Raw genomic sequence first — 19511 nt, 5'->3', positions numbered from 1 at the left:
GTTATTGATATTTGTCCCGGCAATCTTGATTCCAGTTTGTGCTTCTTCCAGCCCAGCGTTCCTCATGATGTACTCTGCATAGAAGTTAAATAAGCAAGGTGACATTATACAACCTTGACGTACACCTTTTCCTATTTGGAACCAGTCTGTTGTTCCATGTCCAGTTCTAACTGTTGCTTCCTGACCTGCATACAGGTTTCTCAAGAGGCAGGTCAGGTGGTCTGGGATTCCCATCTCTTTCAGAATGTCCCACAGTTTATTGTGATCGACACAGTCAAAGGCTTTGGCATAGTCAATGAAGCAGAAATAGATGTTTTTCTGGAACTCTCTTGCTTTCTCCATGATCCAGCGGATGTTGGCAATTTGATCTCTGGTGCCTCTGCCTTTTCTAAAACCTGTTTGAACATCTGGGAGTTCACAGTTTACATAATGCTGAAGCCTGGCTTGGAGAATTTTGAGCATGACTTTACTAGCGTGTGAGATGAGTGCAATTGTGCGGTAGTTTGAGCATTCTTTGGCATTGCCTTTCTTTGGGATTGGAATGAAGACTGACCTCTTCCAGTCCTGTGGCCACTGCTGAGTTTTCCAAATCTGCTGGCATATTGAGTGCAGCACTTTCACAGCATCATCTTTCAAGATTTGAAATAGCTCAACTGGAATTCCATCACCTCCACTAGCTTTGTTAGTAGTTATGCTTTCTAAGGCCCACTTGACTTCACATTCCAAGATGTCTGGCTCTAGGTGATCACGTTATCGTGACTATCTTGGTCGTGAAGATCTCTTTTGTACAGTTCTTCTGTGTATTCCTGCCACCTCTTCTTAATCTCTTCTGCTTCTGTTAGGTCCATACCATTTCTGTCCTTTATCGAGCCCATCTTTGCATGAAATGTTCCCTTGGAATCTCTAATTTTCTTGAAGAGATCTCTTGTTTTTCCTGTTCTGTTGTTTTCCTTATTTCTTTGCATTGTTCACTGAGGAAGGCTTTCTTATCTCTCCTTGCTATTCTTTGGAACTCTGCATTCAGATGCTTGTATCTTTCCTTTTCTCCTTTGCTTTTCGCTTCTCTTCTTTTCACAGCTATTTGTAAGGCCTCCTCAGACAGCCATTTCGCTCTTTTGCATTTCTTTTCCATGGGGATGGTCTTGGTCCCTGTCTCCTGTACAATGTCACGAACCTCCGTCCAGAGTTCATCAGGTACTCTATCTATCAGATCTAGTCCCTTAAGTCTATTTCTTACTTCCACTGTATAATCATAAGGGATTTGATTTAGGTCATATCTGAATGGTCTAGTGGTTTTCCCTACTTTCTTCAATTTAAGTTGGGACTTTTCGCAGGCTTTTAGCCTTTTAGCTGCAGTGTCTGCTTCGCTATCTTAAGTTCGTGCCCCCAGCTTGCCCTCAGGGCGTTCAGGCCCAGTCCTCTCTCTAAGCGCTGCTGCTGTTCCTCCCTGCCCAGCCCCCACTTACTAGTGGGGGGTGTGGGCAGTTGCGCCACTTCTCCGCTGAGAGTTTCCTCTGAGCACTTAGTCTGTGGGTTTTAATTATTTATTTGTTTTCTCTCCTGGTTTTGTGGCCCTCTGAGGTTCCAAGGCTGGCCACAGACTCACTAGTGCCTGTTTCCAGGTGTTTGGAAACCTCTCTTTTTTTTTAAGCCTCCCTTCCCGGGACGGAGCTCCATCCCTCCCTCTTTTGTCTGTCTTTTTATCTTTTATACTCTTTCCTACCTCCTTTCGAAGACAATGGGCTGCTTTTCTGGGTGCCTGATGTCCTCTGCCGGCATTCAGAAGTTGTTTTGTGGAATTTACTCAGCGTTCAAATGTTCTTTTGCTGAATTTGTGGGGGAGAAAGTGGTCGCCCCATCCTATTCCTCCACCATCTTCTCTCAAGCCCCCTGTGGGGCGGCCAACACAGAGTTCTTTTGTGACAGTGGAAGAAATGGTTTTAGTGGATGTGAGAAGCACATGCTGGCTGGTACAAGACGAACAATCAAAGGCTGTGAAGCCTGTGCCGATAGCACGTGAGGACTCAGATTTCGTTCTTTACTTCTGATATTAGAGAAGGCATCCAGCCATTTCCCAATAAGCATGATATTCACTAAAGGTTTTTCATACAAGCTCCTTACCAGGTTGAAGCAATTCCATTGTCTTCCTAGTTTGTTGGTCTTCATCTGTAGAGACGCTCAGGTGATTGCTGTCCTTTATTCCGTGACTGTGGTGTAATCCTTTGATTGATTTTCAGATGTTAAAACAACCCCTTGTGGGGCAAAATGTCACTTGGTCATGGAATATAGCTCTTTTTATAAGTTGCTGGATTAAATTTGCTGGGTTTTATGGGCAATTTTGTACCTATATTTATAAAGAATCAGTTCAGTTCAGTTCAGTTGCTCAGTCGTGTCCGACTCTTTGTGACCCCGTGAATCACAGCACGCCAGGCCTCCCTGTCCCTCACCAACTCCCGGAGTTCACTCAAACTCATGTCCATCGAGTCGGTGATGCCATCCAGCCATTTCATTCTCTGTCATCCCCGTCTCCTCCTGCCACCAATCCTTCCCAGCATCAGAATATTAGTCTGTATTTTTCTTGTTATCTTTTTGTATAGTTTCAGCATCAGGGTGATTGTAGCCTAATAAAATGAGTGAAAAGGTGGTGGTTTTTTTTTGGAAGAATTTTTGAAGAATTGCTAAAGAATTCTCTAAGTATTTGGTAGAATTCACTAGTGAAGCCATCTTGTCCTGAGGCTTTGTTAGATAATAATTAATACTTTAATCTCTTTGCTGAATATTCAAATTATTTCATTCTTCTTGCATCTGTCTCGGTAATTTACATCTTTCTAGGAATTTGTCCATTTCATTTCAGTTATCCAATTTGTTGGCTTATAGTTGTTCAAAATATTCCCTTAATATCTGTTTTATTTCTGAAAAGTCTAGTAATTGTTCCTCACTCAATCTTTAGTAATTTGAGTCTTCTCTCTTTTCTTGGTAAATCTAGCTAAGTTTTATCACTTTTGGTGACCTATTCAAATAACCATTTTATTGTTGCTGTTTTGTTGCTAAGTCATGTCTGATTCTTTGCAACCCCATGGTCTTAGCCTGCTAGGCTCTTCTGTCCATGGGATTTCCCAGGCAAGAATACTTGTTCAGTTCAGTCTCTCAGTCGTGTCCTACTTTGCGACCCCATGAACCGCAGCATGCCAGATCTCCCTGTCCATCACCAACTGCCAGAGTATACCCAAACCCATGTCCATTGAGTAGGTGATGTCATCCAATCATCTCATCCTGTCATCCCCTTCTCCTCCTTCCCTCAATCTTTCCCAGCATCAGGGTCTTTTCAGATGAGTCAGCTCTTCACATCAGGTGGCAAAGTATTGGAGTTTCAGTTTCAACATCAGTCCCTCCAATGATCACCAGGACTGATTTCCTTTAGGATGGACTGGTTGGATCTCCTTGCAGTCCAAGGGACTCTCAAGAGTCTTCTCCAACACTACAGTTCAAAAGCATCAATTCTTCGGCACTCAGCTTTCTTTATAGTCCAAATCTCACATCCATACTTGACTACCGGAAAAACCATAGCCTTGACTAGACAGATGTTTGTTGACAAAGTAATGTCTCTGCTTTTTAATATACTGACTAGGTTGGTCATAACTTTCCTTCCAAGGAATAAGTGTCTTTTAATTTCATTACTGTAATCACTATCTTCATTGATTTTGGAGCTCCCAAAAATAAAGTCAGCCACTGTTTCCACTGTTTCCCCATCTATTTGCCATGAAGTGATGGGACTGGATGCCATGATCTTAATTTTCTGAATGTATGTCTTATACTTGAACAGGTTGCTATTTCCTTTTCCAAACCATTTTATTACTTCAATGATTTTTAAAATTGATTTTACTGTTCTATTTCATTAATTCCACTCTAATATTTTCATTTCCTTCTTTTGGCTTGGTTTGGGATTAACTTGCTCTTCTTTGAATGGTTTTTGAAGGTGAGGTTTTATATAGTGATTTGTAATTTTACTCTTTTTTAAAAAGACTAAATAAATTTACAGCTCTAAATTTTCCTCTAAAAAGTGACTTTGCTGTAACTGCCAAGTTTCAGTATACTGTGGTTTTGGTTTCATTTGTCTCTTGCTTTCTAATTTCTTTTTTGCTTCATTTTTTGACTTATTATTTAGGAGTATGTTATTTCATTTCTACATATTTGTAGATTTAACTTTTTTTATGTTCAGTTCAGTTCAGTTCAGTCGCTCAGTCGTGTCCGACTCTCCGCGACCCCATGAATCACAGCACGCCAGGCCTCCCTGTCCCTCACCAACTCTCTAAGTTCTAATTTCATTCCACTGTTTGGAAAACATCCCTGTGTGATTTCAATGTTTTTTAATTTATATATTTTCTTATGACTTAACATATGATCTACCCTAAAGAATGTTCCATGTGCACTTGAGCAGAATATATATGTTCTGTGCTTGAGCAGAATATATATGTTCTGTGTTGTGTTGTTGTCTTTTAGTTTATAGTATTGTTTAACACTTCCACTTCCCTGTTGTTCTTTTGTCTAGTTATTCTATTCATTACTGAAAGTAAAGTTTGTAAGTCTCTTATTATTTTCCAAATGTCTCATCTTTCAATTATGCTAGTTTTTGCTCCATGTATTTTGAGGCTTTTTTTGTTAGTCATATAATTTAAAAGTGAGATGTAATCGACAGACTATTTTATTAGTTGTAGGTGTACAACATAATGATTAGATACTTGTATTTATTGTGAAATGATCACCATAGTTCATCTAGTTAACATCCATCACCACACCTAAATACTATTCTTTTTCCTAGTGATGAGAACTTTAAAGATCTTCTATTTTAGAAACTTTCAAACATACACTGCAGCATTGCTATGTTTTCCTGATGGATTGACAATCTTGTCATTGTAAAACATCCTTTGTTGTTTCTAGTAACAGTTTTTGTGTTGAAATGTATTTGATATTATTAAAGCCACAGTATCATACCATCATGATGCATCATGCTGCAGTATTTTCCATCCTTTTGTTTTAATCTATTTGTGTATTTGCTTCTACAATGAGTATCCAGTGGAAAGCATCTGTTTTTGTTTAACCAGTGCTGCCAGTCTGTCTTTGATTGGTAAAGTTATTCATTTAAATGTAATATTATTGCTCTCAAAATAGTATTTACATTTTCTACTTTGCTACTTGTTCTGTGTATGTCTTAATGTCTTTTCTGTTGTTCTATTTGATTCCTATTGAAAAGATATCTTCAAAAATGTCTGCCTAACTACATATTTTTTAATAAATAGATATTTATTTTGTTGAGATAGAAATTTAAGCTGTACAACATGTTAACTTTATACATTTACATATTGTAATACTATTACAATCGTAGATATAATTAACACCTCTGTGTCTTTATATAATTATCTTTTTTTAACTGAAGTATAGTTGACGTAAAATGTTAGTTTCAGGTATACAGCAAGATTATCCATATATATATATATATATATATATATATATATATATATATATGTATGTATTCTTTATAAGGCTCTTTTTGCTTATAAGTTATTACAAAATATTGAGTAGTTACTGTGCTATACAGGAGGCCCTTGTTGGTTCCCTAATTTGTATATATATAGTAGTCTGTATAGGTTAATTCCAAACTTCTAGTTTATCCCTTACCCTCTTTCCTCTTTGGTAACCAGAAGTTTATTTTCCATGTTTGTGGGTCCACTTCTATTTTATATATAGGACTACTTGCATCATTAAGTTATTTTAGATACCATATATAAGAGATACCATATGATATTTGTCTTTATCTCTCTGGCTATCTCACTTAGTATAATAATCTGTAGATCCATCCATATAGCTGCAAATGGCATTATTCCATTCATTTTTATAGCTGCATAGTATTCCATTATAAATATGTACCACATCTTGTTTATCCATTCCTCTATCAGTGGACATTTAGGTTACATGTCTAGTGTATACAGTGCTGCAGTGGACTTGGAGTGCATATATCTTTTGAATTAATAGTTTTCTCTGGATATTTGTCCAAGTGTGGGATTTCAGGATCATATGGTAGCTCTATTTTTAGTTTTTTAAGGAACCTCCATACTGTTCTCCGTAATTGCTGTACCAATTTGCATTCCCATCAACAGTGTAAGAGAGTTCCCTTTTCTCTACCTTCTTTCCAGCATTTATTCTTCATAAACTTTTTAATACTGGCAGTCCTGACTGGGTTGGGGTGAGACTGCATTTCTCTAGTTTTAGTAGTTTTGATTTGCATTTCTTTTCTAATAATTAGAGATACTGAGTATCTTCTCATGGGCCTTTTGGCTACCACAGTCCTTTCTTCTTAGTAGTTAGAATGGTGAAGTTCTAGTCGCTTAGCAAGTTTGATGGTTATAATACAATATACTTGTCTAAATTCTATGTATAGTTGTCTGTACTCATTGCATTATATCTCTAGGACTGATTTGCTACATATTGTAAGCATTTACCCTTAAAAAACATCTGTCCTGTCCCTCCAGCCTCCACCAACTTGGGTCCAATATTTTTTCTGGCTTTATAAGTTTGACTTTTCAAAATTCTGCATATAAGTATAAGAACTTATACTTAGCATACTTCTCAAGGTTTATCCATATTGTCCCATATGACAGAATGTTTTCCTCTTTCATGGCTGACTACTATTCTATTAATTCCATTATATCTGTTCAGTTCAGTTAAGTCGCTCAGTCGTGTCCGACTCTCAGCGACTCCGTGAATCACAGCACGCCAGGCCTCCCTGTCCATCACCAACTCCCGGAGCTCACTCAAACTCCACCTTTTAAAATATGTCATCATTTATTAATGGGCACTTACATAGCTTCCATATCTTGGTTATTGTAAATAATGTTGAATTGAAAGTGAAAGTGCATGTATCTTTTGTTTTCTTCAGATGAAAATGCCAGGCAGAATTGCTGAATAATAATGATAGTTCTATTTTTAATTTTCAAGGATCTGTCCTACTATTTTCCATAATGTGTGCACCAATTTGCATTCCCACCAGCAATGCACAAGGGTTCCCTTTTCTCTAAAGCCTCATCAATACTTCTTTACCCCTTGGTCTTTTTAAAAATTACTATAATAAATATAGTGGATTTGCAATATTGCATTCCAAGTGTAGAGCATAGTGACCTAATAGTTTACAGATTATATTCTATTGTGGGTTACTATAAGATAATGGGTCCAAGGTAAGGTGCAGTGGCTGCGCTTTGCTGGAGCAGCTGTGAAGAGATACAGTTAGAACTGGACATGGAACAACAGACTGGTTCCAAATAGGAAGAGGAGTACGTCAAGGTTGTATATTGTCACCTTGCTTATTTAACTTTTATGCAGAGTACATCATGAGGAACGCTGGGCTGGAAGAAGCACAAGCTGGAATCAAGATTGCCAGGACAAATATCAATAACCTCAGATATGCAGATGACACCACCCTTATGGCAGAAAGTGAAGAAGAACTAAAGAGCCTCTTGATGAAAGTGAAAGAGGAGAGTGAAAAGGTTGGCTTGAAGCTCAACATTCAGAAAACAAAGATCATGGCATCTGGTCCCATCACTTCATGGGAAATAGATGGGGAAACAGTGGAAACAGTGTCAGACTTTATTTTGGGGGGCTCCAAAATCACTGTGGATGCTGATTGCAGCCATGAAATTAAAAGACGCTTACTCCTTGGAAGGAAAGTTATGACCAACCTAGATAGTATATTAAAAAGCAGAGACATTGCTTTGCCAACAAAGGTCTGTCTAGTTAAGGCTATTGTTTTTCCATTGGTCATGTATGGATGTGAGAGTTGGACTGCGAAGAAAGCTGATCGCCGAAGAATTGATGCTTTTGAACTGTGGTGCTGGAAAAGACTCTTGAGAGTCCCTTGGACTGCAAGGAGATCCAGCCAGTCCATTCTAAAGGAGATCAGTCCTGGGTGTTCATTGGAAGGACTGATGCTAAAGCTGAAACTCAAATACTTTGGCCACCTCATGCGACGAGTTGACTCACTGGAAAAGACTCTGATACTGGGTGGGATTGGGGGCGGGAGGAGACGGGGACAACAGAGAATGAGATGGCTGGATGGCATCACTGACTCGATGGACATGTGTCTGAGTGAACTCCAGGAGTTGGTGATGGACAGGGAGGCCTGGTGTGCTGTGATTCATGGGGTTGCAAAGAGTCCGACACGACTGAGCGACTGAACTGATCTGAACTGATAAGATAATGGGTATGATCTTCTGTGCTACAGAATACATCTTTGTTACAACCTCTTTCATATATATAGTAGTTTTTACCTGTCAATCCCGTAACCCTATTTCTCCCTACCCCTTCCTCTTCTCTTTGGTAATTACAAGCTTGTTTTCTTTATCTGTGTATCTGTTTCTGTTTTGCATACATGTTGATTTGTATTTTTAGGATTCTACATGTAATTGATATTATATAGTATTTGTTTTTTTCTGATGTATTTCACTAAAGCATATTAATCTCTAGGTTCATCAGTAATGCTACAAATTGACAGTATTTCATTCTTTTTTATGGCTGAGTAATAATCTATTGTGTGTGTGTGTGCTATCTTCTTAATCCGATCGTGTTTTTAGGCACTTAGGTTGCTTCTATGTAAATAGTGCTGCTATCAACATTGGAGTGCATGTATCATTTTGAATGAGTGTTTTCTGGGTTTTTTTTTTTTTTCTGTATATATATATATATACACACATGAGTGAAATTGCTGAATCATATGGTAATTCTATCATATTTTTAGTTTTTTAAGGAAACTCTATACTGTTCTCCATAGTGACTGAACCAACTTACAGTCCCACCAACAGTGTAGGAAGGTTCCCTTTTCTCTACATCCTTTCTAACCTTTTTTATTTGTAGACTTTTTAATGATATTAATGATAGCCATTCTCATAGGGTGTGAGATGGTATCTCACTGTGGTTTTGATTTGCATTTTTCAAATAATTAAAGATATGAGCATCTTTTTATGTGCAAGTTCAGTTCAGTCTCTCAGTCATGTCCAACTCTTTGCGACCCCATGAACCACAGCACACCAAGCTTCTCTGTCCATCACCAACTCCCGGAGTCCACCCAAACCCATGTCCATTGAGTTGGTGATGCCATCCAACCATCTCATCCTCTGTCATCCCCTTCTCCTCCTGCCCTTAATCTTTCCCAGCATCAGGGTCTTTTCAATTGAGTCAGCTCTTTGCATCAGGTGGCCAAAGTACTGGAGTTTCACCTTCAACATCAGTCCTTCCAATGAACACCCAGGACTGATCTCCTTTAGGATGGGCTATGTGCCTGTTAGTCATCTGTATATCTTCTTTGAAAAAAATTTCTACTCAACTCTTCTGCTCATTTTTTGATTGGATTTTTTATATTGAATTTATGAGCTGTTTATATGTTTTAGATATAAACTTCTTTTTGGTCACATCATTTGCAAATATTTTCAACCATTTGGTACCTTAATGCCTTCCTTTGCTATGCAGAATGTTTTTAAATTTAATTAGGTGAAATTTGCTTGTTTTCAGTTTTATTTCTTTGCCTTAGGAGATTGATCCAAGAAAATATTCCTGTAATTTATGTCCAGGAATATTCTCTGTATGTTCTCTTCTAGGAGTTTGATAGTTTCAAACCTTACATTTAGGTTTTTAATCCATTTTGAGTTCATTTTTAATATGGTGAGAGGAAATGTTCTAATTGCATTCTTTTACATGTGCCTTTTTATATTAACTGATCCCTTTATCATTATGTAATGGCATTGCCTTTCATTATAGACTTTATTTTAAAGGCTGTTTTGTCTGATATGAGGATTGCTATGCTTGTTTTCCTGTCATTTCCCTTTGCATGAAATGTCTTTTCCCATCCTGTGACTTTTAGTCTGTGTCCCTCATCCTAAAGAGATCCTGTAGGCAGCATATGGAAGGGGCTCGTGTTTTTATCCAGTCAATCACTCTGTGTCTTTTGGGGAAGTGACCTGAAGTCTCGTATGTTTTCTTGCCATTTCCACCATGGTGGATGAGGCCCCTGTGGGTCTCATGTTTTAAAGGTCTTTGCCCCTAGCATCTCTCCTCTACACGATCTAGTCTGCTCAAGCTGTCATAACAAACCACTACAGACTGGGAGGCTGGAGCATACAGTCCATTTCATTTAAAATAAATATTGATAGGTTTGTAATTACTACCATTTTATTACTTGTTTTCTGGTTGCCTTTTTTCTGCTCACTTCTTGTTCTGCTTGTTTCTCCCATTGTGACTTGATTTTTTTTTTTTTTTTGTAGTATATACTTGTGTACCTTTTAATTTTAATTTTTGTGTATCATTGTGCATTTCTATTTGTGGTTGCCATAGGGTCTGTGTATGTTGACCCATAATTATAGCTAGTTGTTTTAAACTAAAAATCATGTAAGTTCAAACACTTTCTAAAAGACCTGTATTTTTACTCTTGCTCCCCTCATTTTGTTTTTGATGTCATGTTTTACATTTTCATGCTATCCCTTTACTATTTATTGTAGTTATAATTGCTTTAACAATTATTTCATCTTTTAATCTCAGGACTGTCTTATAATGTAGGTACTATCTTATTTAAGTGATCTTCAGTCTTTACATTTCCCTTTCCTATAGGTTCTTCTCCATTTAGAGAAGACTTTCCAACCTTTATTTAGGGTAGTTTTAGTATTGCTAAATTCTTTTAGTTTTTACTTGTCTGAGAAATTCTTTATCTCTGCTTCTAAAAGATAGTCTTTCTGGGCAGAGTATCCTAGGGTTGCAGGTTTTCCCATTTCAGGGCTTTGAATATATCATGATAATCACTTCATAACTGCAACATTTCTGCAGACAAATCATCTGATTCCCTTGCATATGACCCTCTGATTTTGTCTTGCTGGCTTTAGCAATCTGTTTATTTTTTACTTTTTCCATTTTAATTATGATATATCTTGGTTGAGTCTTTTAGGGTTCATCTTGTTTGGGATCCTCTGTGCCTCCTGTACCTGGATATATGTTTCATTCTTTAGATTTGGGAATTTTTCAGCCATAACTTCTACAAATATGGTTTTCATTACTCCCTTCTCTTCTAGAGAACCCCTACGATGTGAATATTAGTAAAATTTATATTATCCCATAGATCTCATATGTTGCTTTCTCTTTTTTTCCATTTATTTTTCTGCCTGCTGTTCTGATTGGTTTATGTCTATTTTTCTATCTTCCAGGTCCCTTATGTGTTCTACTGTGTCATTTAGTCAGCTATTCATTACTTCTAGATTGGTTTTTATAAACTTCAGAAATTGAATTATCTGTTTTTAATTGGGTCTCCTTTATCATTTCTAGTTCTTTGTTAAAATAATCTGTACTTAGAATTGGTTCCTTCATACCAACTTTTAAAATTCATTGTCTAGTAGACTGATTATTTCTGTTTCATTATTTTTTCAGGTGTTTTCTCTTGCTTTTTGAATTGAGAGTAATTCTTCTACCTTTTCATTTTACATTACTTTCTCTGTCTCTATGAATTTAGGTGAAAGTTACCTATTGTGGTTTTGAAGGGTTGTTCTTATGTGGCAGCATCTTTATATAGACTCTTTATATAGACTGTGTATGCCCAGTATTTTTGGTGTGAAGGCTAGATATGAACTGGATGCCAGCATGCTTTCCTTAGGGTATGCTGGCCACTATCAACTTGATAGGGGTATGTGGCTGGTGTTGGAAAAACTGGAGCCTGCATTGGATGTGAGGTAGGAGTTTCTCTCTGCTCGGAGGTGGTCCTTACCTTGTCAGGGGCAGGGTCTGCTCCCAAGCTGTTGAAGCAGCAGCCCTGAAGCTCACACTTGAGCTGGCTCTGTTCCCTTTAAGTGTATTCTTTCTCTTCTCCCCACACTGGGACCTTTGCCTCAAAGGAGGAGAGTGCTGAAGTACATGTCTGCCGTTGGACTCAGACGCAGCCCAAGGTTGTGTCTTTTCCCCTGTTGCAGTCATCCTGTATCTAGTACAAGGTGGTGTGTAGTGGGTGGAGCAAGAGTGTTCATTTGGCTGGGTCTAGGGATTGGAGCATTGTGGGAACTGAAGCCACTGGAAGTCTGGGCCAATTCTGTGCTACTGTTTGAGTCAGAACCAACAACAGCTATCATGCCCACCTGGACTCCAGGCCCCTGACTCCCTCTGCATCTCTCGATCAAGTCCTTGCTGCCCTAGATCTGTGCCATGCTGTAGTTTGGGGTGAGAAGGGCTTGGGGGCCTCACTCAGCTTGGGTTGCGTAGCATGGTAATGTGGTAGATGCTAAGACAGACCTCTCTCCTCCCTGTCTTGTGGGAAAGCAGCACTTCTCACAAGTGAACTCTAGACTTAGGTTTCTGAAGCTTTCTTTCTGTCACAGTGGCTCTCCAGACAGCCGAGGGGACTTGTCTTCTCCTTGTAGGACCCCAGTACTGGGATGCCCAGTCTGTGGCTTGACCTGCTGACTCCCCAGCATGGATGTCCCCTTGTGTAATCTCCCTTTTCTCCTTATTCCTTTCCCAGGGGCATGGGTCCTAACCTGATGTTTTCCTTCTCATCCTACCCAATTATGTGGGAATCTTTCTTTCTGCCTTGGTTGTTGTACCGGCATTCTGAAAGTTTCTAGTTTTCCATGAGGATTATTTCACATATGCATGTATTTTTGATGTGTTTGTGGGGGAAACAAGCCTTTTACCCTGCCGTCTTGATCCACCTCCCCCTCTTGTCTCTCTTCATAGCCATTCTAATAGGTATGAGGTGATATTTCATTGTGGTTTTTTTATACATTTCCCTAGTTATTAGTAATGGTGAGCATCTTTTCATGTATCTGATGGCTGCTTGCATGCCATCTTAGGAAAAATTTCTATTTAGTTCTTCTGCCCATTTTTTAATCAGGTGTTTTGTTGAGCTGTATGAGATCTTTATATATTTTGGATACTAACCCCCTTTCTGATACATAGTTTACAATTTTTTTTCCCACTCTATAGGTTGCCTTTTCATTTTCTTTTTTTTTTATTATCACAGTTTTAATTAATGAAATGCTTTATGTAAATTGGATTTTCAGAGGATGAAAAGCCAAGGCAACAGAGGATTATAACACCATTTCTTACATTCATTTTGAAAGCACATTAGGTTCAAAATGGGTAGTAACACATCACTCTCTTCTTGAGTTATATTGCTTGCCCTTTTGAACAATGTGATAAATGACAATTTCAAAGCTGGGTTTTCAAACAGTCAGTTATCACTACTCTCCCAATGGCTCCCAAAGCACACTCACACATTCAACAATTTTAAAAATCATGCACAGAAAAGATAATCTACAGAATGGGAGAAACTATTTGCAAATGATGTGACTAACAATAGCTTAATTTCCAAAATATATAAACAGTTCCTATAACTCAACAATAAAAATCCAAAAATGGGCAGAAGACCTAAATAGTTCTCTAAAGAACACATACAATGGCAAACAGGCAAGTGAAAAGATGTGCAACATCACTAATTATTAAAAAAAATGCAAATCAAAACTACAATGAGGTACCAGCTCACACCAGTCAGATTCAGTTCAGTTCAGTCGCTCAGTCGTGTCCGACTCTCTGCGACCCCATGAATCACAGCACGCCAGGCCTCCCTGTCCATCACCAACTCCCGGAGTTCACTCAAACTCATGTCCACAGAGTCGGTGATGCCATCCAGCCATCTCATGCTCTGTCGTCCCCTTCTCCTCCTACCCCCAACCTTTCCCAGCATCAGAGTCTTTTCCAGTGAGTCAACTCGTTGCATGAGGTGGCCAAAGTATTGCAGTTTCAGCTTTAGCATCAGTCCTTCCAATGAACACCCAGGATTGATCTCCTTTAGAATGGACTGGTTGGATCTCCTTGCGGTACAAGGGACTCTCTAGAGTCTTCTCCAACACCACAGTTCAAAAGCATCAATTCTTCGGCGATCAGCTTTCTTCACAGTCCAACTCTCACATGCATATATGACCACGGGAAAAACCATAGCCTTGACTAGACGGACCTTTGTTAGCAAGGTAATGTCTCTGCTTTTTAATATACTATCTAGGTTGGTCATAACTTTCCTTCCAAGGAGTAAGCTTCTTTTAATTTCATGGCTGCAATCAGCATCTGTAGTGATTTTGGAGCCCCCCAAAATAAAGTCTGACACTGTTTCCACTGTTTCCCCATCTATTTCCCATGAAGTGATGGGACCAGATGACATGATCTTTGTTTTCTGAATGTTGAGCTTCAAGCCAACCTTTTCACTCTCCTCTTTCACTTTCATCAAGAGGCTTTTGAGTTCCTCTTCACTTTCTGCCATAAGGATGGTGTCATCTGCATATCTGAGGTTATTGATATTTGTCCCGGCAATCTTGATTCCAGCTTGTGCTTCTTCCAGCCCAACGTTCCTCATGATGTACTCTGCATATAAGTTAAATAAGCAAGGTGACAATATACATCCTTGACGTACTCCTTTTCCTATTCGGAACCAGTCTGTTGTTCCATGTCCAGTTCTAACTGTTGCTTCCTGACCTGGATACAGGTTTCTCAAGAGGCAGGTCAGGTGGTCTGGGATTCCCATCTCTTTCAGAATTTTCCAGTCAGATTAGCCATCATTAAGAAGTCTACAAATAAATGCTGCAGAGGGTGAGGCGAAAAGTAACCCTTCTACATTGTTGGTAGGAATGTAAGTTGGTGAAGCAACTATAAAAAGCAGTATAGGGGTTCCTTAGAATACTGAAAGTAGAATATCATTTTCATTTTTTAACTGTGGAAAATATTTTAAGTATAATGTAGTTCCATCTGTTTATTTTTGCTTGTATTATCTGTACTTTTACTGCTATTGTTTTTCAAGTCTCTCAGTCTTGTCTGACTCTTTGTGACTCCACGGACTGTAGCCCGCCAAGGTCCTCTGTCCTCTACTGTTTCCCAGAGTTTGCTCAAATTCATGTCTATTGAGTCAGTGATGCTATCTAACCATCTCATCCTCTGCTACCTCCTACTCCTTTTGCTTCAATCTTTCTCAGCATTTGTACTTTGGTATTATATGAAAAAATTATCACCAAGACCAATATGAAGGAGCTTCTTCCCTATTTTTTTTTTTTTTTTGTGGGAGTTAAATTAGGTCTCATGTTTAAGTCTCGGATCCATTTCAGATTAATTTTTCTAAGTGGTGTAAGATAGAGGTTCGGTTGCATTGTTCTGCATGTGTTTATCCAGTTTTCTCAACACCATTTTCTAAAGAGACTATCCTTTTGCTTTTGGTGCTCTTGGTTTCCTTGTGACAAGTACCACTGTTATTTTGAAGGGGATTTCTTTGAATCTATAGATAAACTGTGGTACTGTTAAGTAGTAAGGACTTTTAACAATATTCTTCTGATCAATGAACATGATGAGTTCTTTCCATTTGTTAGTGACTTCTTCAGTATCTTGGAGCAGTCCTGCAATTTTCATTATCCAGAACTTTCACCTCCTTAGTTTATTTTATTCCTATTTTATTATTTTTGATGCTGTTATGAATATGGTAGTTTATTTTATTTTTCAGGTATTGCATTTTATCATATAGAAATGCAACCAATTTCTTTGTGGTTATTTTGTATCCTGCAACTTTATTGAAATCATTAATTAATTCCAACAGTTTTTGTTAGTCCTTAGGATTTTCTGTCTACAGAATTATCTGCAAATAGTGACAGTTTTACCTCTTCCTAATTTGAATGCTCTGTATTTCTTGGTGTTGCATAATCACTCTACCTTGGGCTTCCAGCACCACATTGAATGAGTGGTGAGGCTATGCATTGTTGTCTTATTCCTGATCTTAAAGGAAAAGCTTTCAATTTTTTTCCATTGAGTATTATGCCAGTCTGTCATCTTTGACATTTTTTATGTTGAGGTTTGTTCCTTCTATACCTAATCTGCTGAGGATTTATGTCATAAAAGGATGTTACATTTTGTTAAATGCTTTATTTTTTTTATATTCATTAGGATGACCATGTGATTTTTATCTTTCATTTTATAAATGTAATGTAGTATATCGATTAATCAGTATATGTTAAATTATCCTTGTACTCCAAGAATCAACCTCACTCGGTGTTGGTTTCTAATACTTACTATTTATATTCTTAAATTGAGTTTGCTAATATTATCTTGAGAACTTTTCCAGCTATATTCATCAGGAATATTGGTCCATAGTTTTCCTGTGGTGCTCTATCTGGCTTTGTTGTCAACATAATGCTGAATTTGAAGGTTCTCCCACCTCTTCAGGTTTTTTGGAAGAGTTTAAGAAGGATTGATTTGGTCTTTGGATACTTGGTAGAATCCACTTGGGATGCTGATTGGTCCAGGGGTTTCTGTGTTGGGAGGGTTTAAATTATTGACTCAGTCACTGATTCAATCTGTTCAGATTTTCTGTTTCTTATTCATTCTTAATAGCTTGTGTGTTCATGTATACATTTCTAGAGTCACACAAGCTATTAAGAATGAATAAGAAACAGAAAATCTGAACAGACTGATAATATATACATTTCTTCTGGGCTATCTAAGTTTTTAGCTGTTAGCCTCATAGAATTATATATCCAGTTCCTTTGCCAGATTTTTGAAGTTCTCAGCTATTATTTTGCTAAATTCAACTCTCCTCCCTTCTTGTAGACAGTGTTCCTATATCCTTTTTTCTTGTCATACCTAATAGCTCTTGTGGGGCTTCTTGAATTTTTAAAAAATCTTAGTTCTCTATTCCTCTCCTGTGTCATCTCTAAATTTCTATCCTCCGTGTCACCAATTCTTTCTTGGATCTGAGCTTTCCTATTTTTTCTAAGCACTCTAATGCATTCTTCATCTGATTCACTGAATTTTTCAGCTCCAGGGTTTCTGTTTTGATTTGTTTTTGTTTACAGTTTGGTAAAGAACTCCTTCATGAATTTCAAAGTTAGATTACCCTTTTGAGTTTTCTTCTAGCTCATTAAATCTTAACAGCTATTTTGGATTCCTTGTCAGTTAGGTTACAATATTCTGTGCATTTGGTTTTGCTTGCCAGTGAACTACTTTCTTTTCATAAAACCATAGCACTGTGATGGACGTGTCTGATGATATGTGCCTCTGCCATCACATTGGAAGTAGCATACACCTTTTTAACTTGTTTCCTTTTGCCTAGTTTCACACACTGGCAATTTAAAGGCTTTCTTGTTGTTTTCCCAGAAGGTGGCGGTGTAGTCCAAGTTTGGGGTTTCTGTTTACTTGAGTTGCCCCTGGTGCTGCACTCTTGGGGATGCATAAAAACAGCTGGTGTAGAAAAGCGGGTGGTAGAGTGTAGAGAGGTAAGAGCTTAGCACCTGAGGCTTTGTGAGCGCCCCCTGCCCAGTAGGAAACTCCTCAAACGGTGGTACTTCTAGAGCTACCCGGGCAAACCTTTTGCTGGAAGCAGACAGCAGGGAACATTCCTTCTAGGCCCTTTGTTATTCTTGTCTGCCTTTTCCCCTTTCATTTTCCTTGCCTCAGTTATAAAGGTCCCTCTTTAGAAATTGTGCTGCTGGGGTGAAAGTGGTTTCTCTGGCTGTGATCCATGCAGCTATTGGTCAGTCACTCACCGCTTTTGCTTTCTACCTCCCATGTGAGGAGGTCACCATTGTCATCACTGGCCAAAACCCAGCAGATCGCATTGTCACCCTGGAAAGGGGGACTGACTCCACAAGATCCTCTTTTATAGTGCCTTCAAACTCAACTCTGTCCCACTCCAGGGGCATACCTGGTTTTCCCATCAGGCTGGCTGGACCGCCACAAATTACTTGTTTCCCTTGTGTGCCTGCTTTATTTTACACTCTCTTGGTTTGCTTTTCTCTTATCAAAGTGAGAAGGGATGGGGCAGGCTTAACATATGCAGCCCCCTTTAAAATTATATCAACTTCCTTTCTGAAGCACATGTGCATAGAGTTCTCCTGGTTGTTCTGGTGTAATATGCAGAGTCCCTTTTATTTAGTTATTAAGAAATAATTAATTGTTCCTTTTCTCTCTCCTATTTACAACTCACATCTCCACAATGATGTCACTCCTGCAATGTGTTTTATTTATTTTTTTTTTTCTGAGTTATTTTCTTACTAGTTTTTTTGGGAATCACAATCAGCATCTCAATTTTAAACAGATTTAGAATAATTTAATTTAATGTCTGCTGCTGCTAAGTCGCTTCAGTTGTGTCTGACTCTGTGTGACCCCATAGATGGCAGCCCCACACTCCCGTCCCTGGGATTCTCCAGGCAAGAACACTGGAGTGGGTTGCCACTTCCTTCTCCAATGCATGAAAGTGAAAAGTGAAAGTGCAGTCGCTCAATCGTGTCCGACTCTTAGTGACCTCATGGACTGCAGCCTACTAGGCTCCTCCATCCATGGGATTTTCCAGGCAAGAGTACTGGAGTGGGGTGAAACTTTCCTCCAACATACTTCTGTTATCTTACTGATCTTTTGTAATATAACTGTCATATAAGCTACAACTTTATGTTATAGCCATGCAATACAGTTGTATAATTATTGCTTTATGCAGCTACCTTAAAAGAAAACAGTAAGTTATAGTGTCTTTTATAATACCTATGTAGGTGCCATTAATGGTGCTCTTCACTTCTTCATGGAGATTCACATTACTGTCTAATATTCTTTTACTTTAACCTGAAGAATTTTCTTTTGTATTTTTATGAGGCAGGTCTGCTGCTGATAGTTTTTTTTGAGAATGTGTATTTTCTACTTTGTGCTTAAAGGAAAGTTTAGAGTTTTTGGTTTTTTTCATTTCTTTACAAATGTCTCCCCACTCTTTTCTAGCTTCAGTGGTTTTTGATGAGAAGTCAGCTGTTAATCCCTTGTATTTAATAAATGATTTTTCCTTGCTGCTTTCAAGATTGTGACTATGACCCGTGTATGTGTAAATCTCTTTGAATTTGTTCTATCTATAGTAAACTAAGCTCTCAAATATGCAGATTCAGTTCAGTTCAGTTCAGTTCAATCAGTCGTGTCCGACTCTTTGTGACCCCATGAATCACAGCACGCCAGGCCTCCCTGTCCATCACCAACTCCCGGAGTTCACTCAAACTCATGTCCATCGAGTCGGTGATGCCATCCAGCCATCTCATTCTCTGTCGTCCCCGTCTTCTCCCACCCCCAATCCTTCCCAACATCAGAGTCTTTTCCAGTGAGTCAACTTGTCGCATGAGGTGGCCAAAGTATTGGAGTTTCAGCTTTAGCATCAGTCCTTCCAATAAACACCCAGGACTGATTTCCTTTAGGATGGACTGGTTGGCTCTCCTCGCAGTCCAAGGAACTCTCAAGAGTCTTCTCCAGCACCACAGTTCAAAAGCATCAATTCTTCGGCGATCAGCTTTCTTCACAGTCCAACTCTCACATCCATACATGACCACGGGAGAAACCGTAGCCTTGACTAGACGGACCTTGGTTGGCAAAGCAATGTCTCTGCTTTTTAATATGCTATCTAGGTTGTAGATTAATACTGTTCATAAAATTAGAGAGTT

The sequence above is a fragment of the Moschus berezovskii genome, chromosome 8 (assembly GCF_049115385.1).
Source record: "Moschus berezovskii isolate FMDL1 chromosome 8, NW_MosBer_1.0, whole genome shotgun sequence".
In the NCBI taxonomy this organism is placed as follows: domain Eukaryota; kingdom Metazoa; phylum Chordata; class Mammalia; order Artiodactyla; family Moschidae; genus Moschus; species Moschus berezovskii.
The sequence above is the reverse complement of the archived record's forward strand: the minus strand, read 5'-3'. Positions refer to the sequence as shown.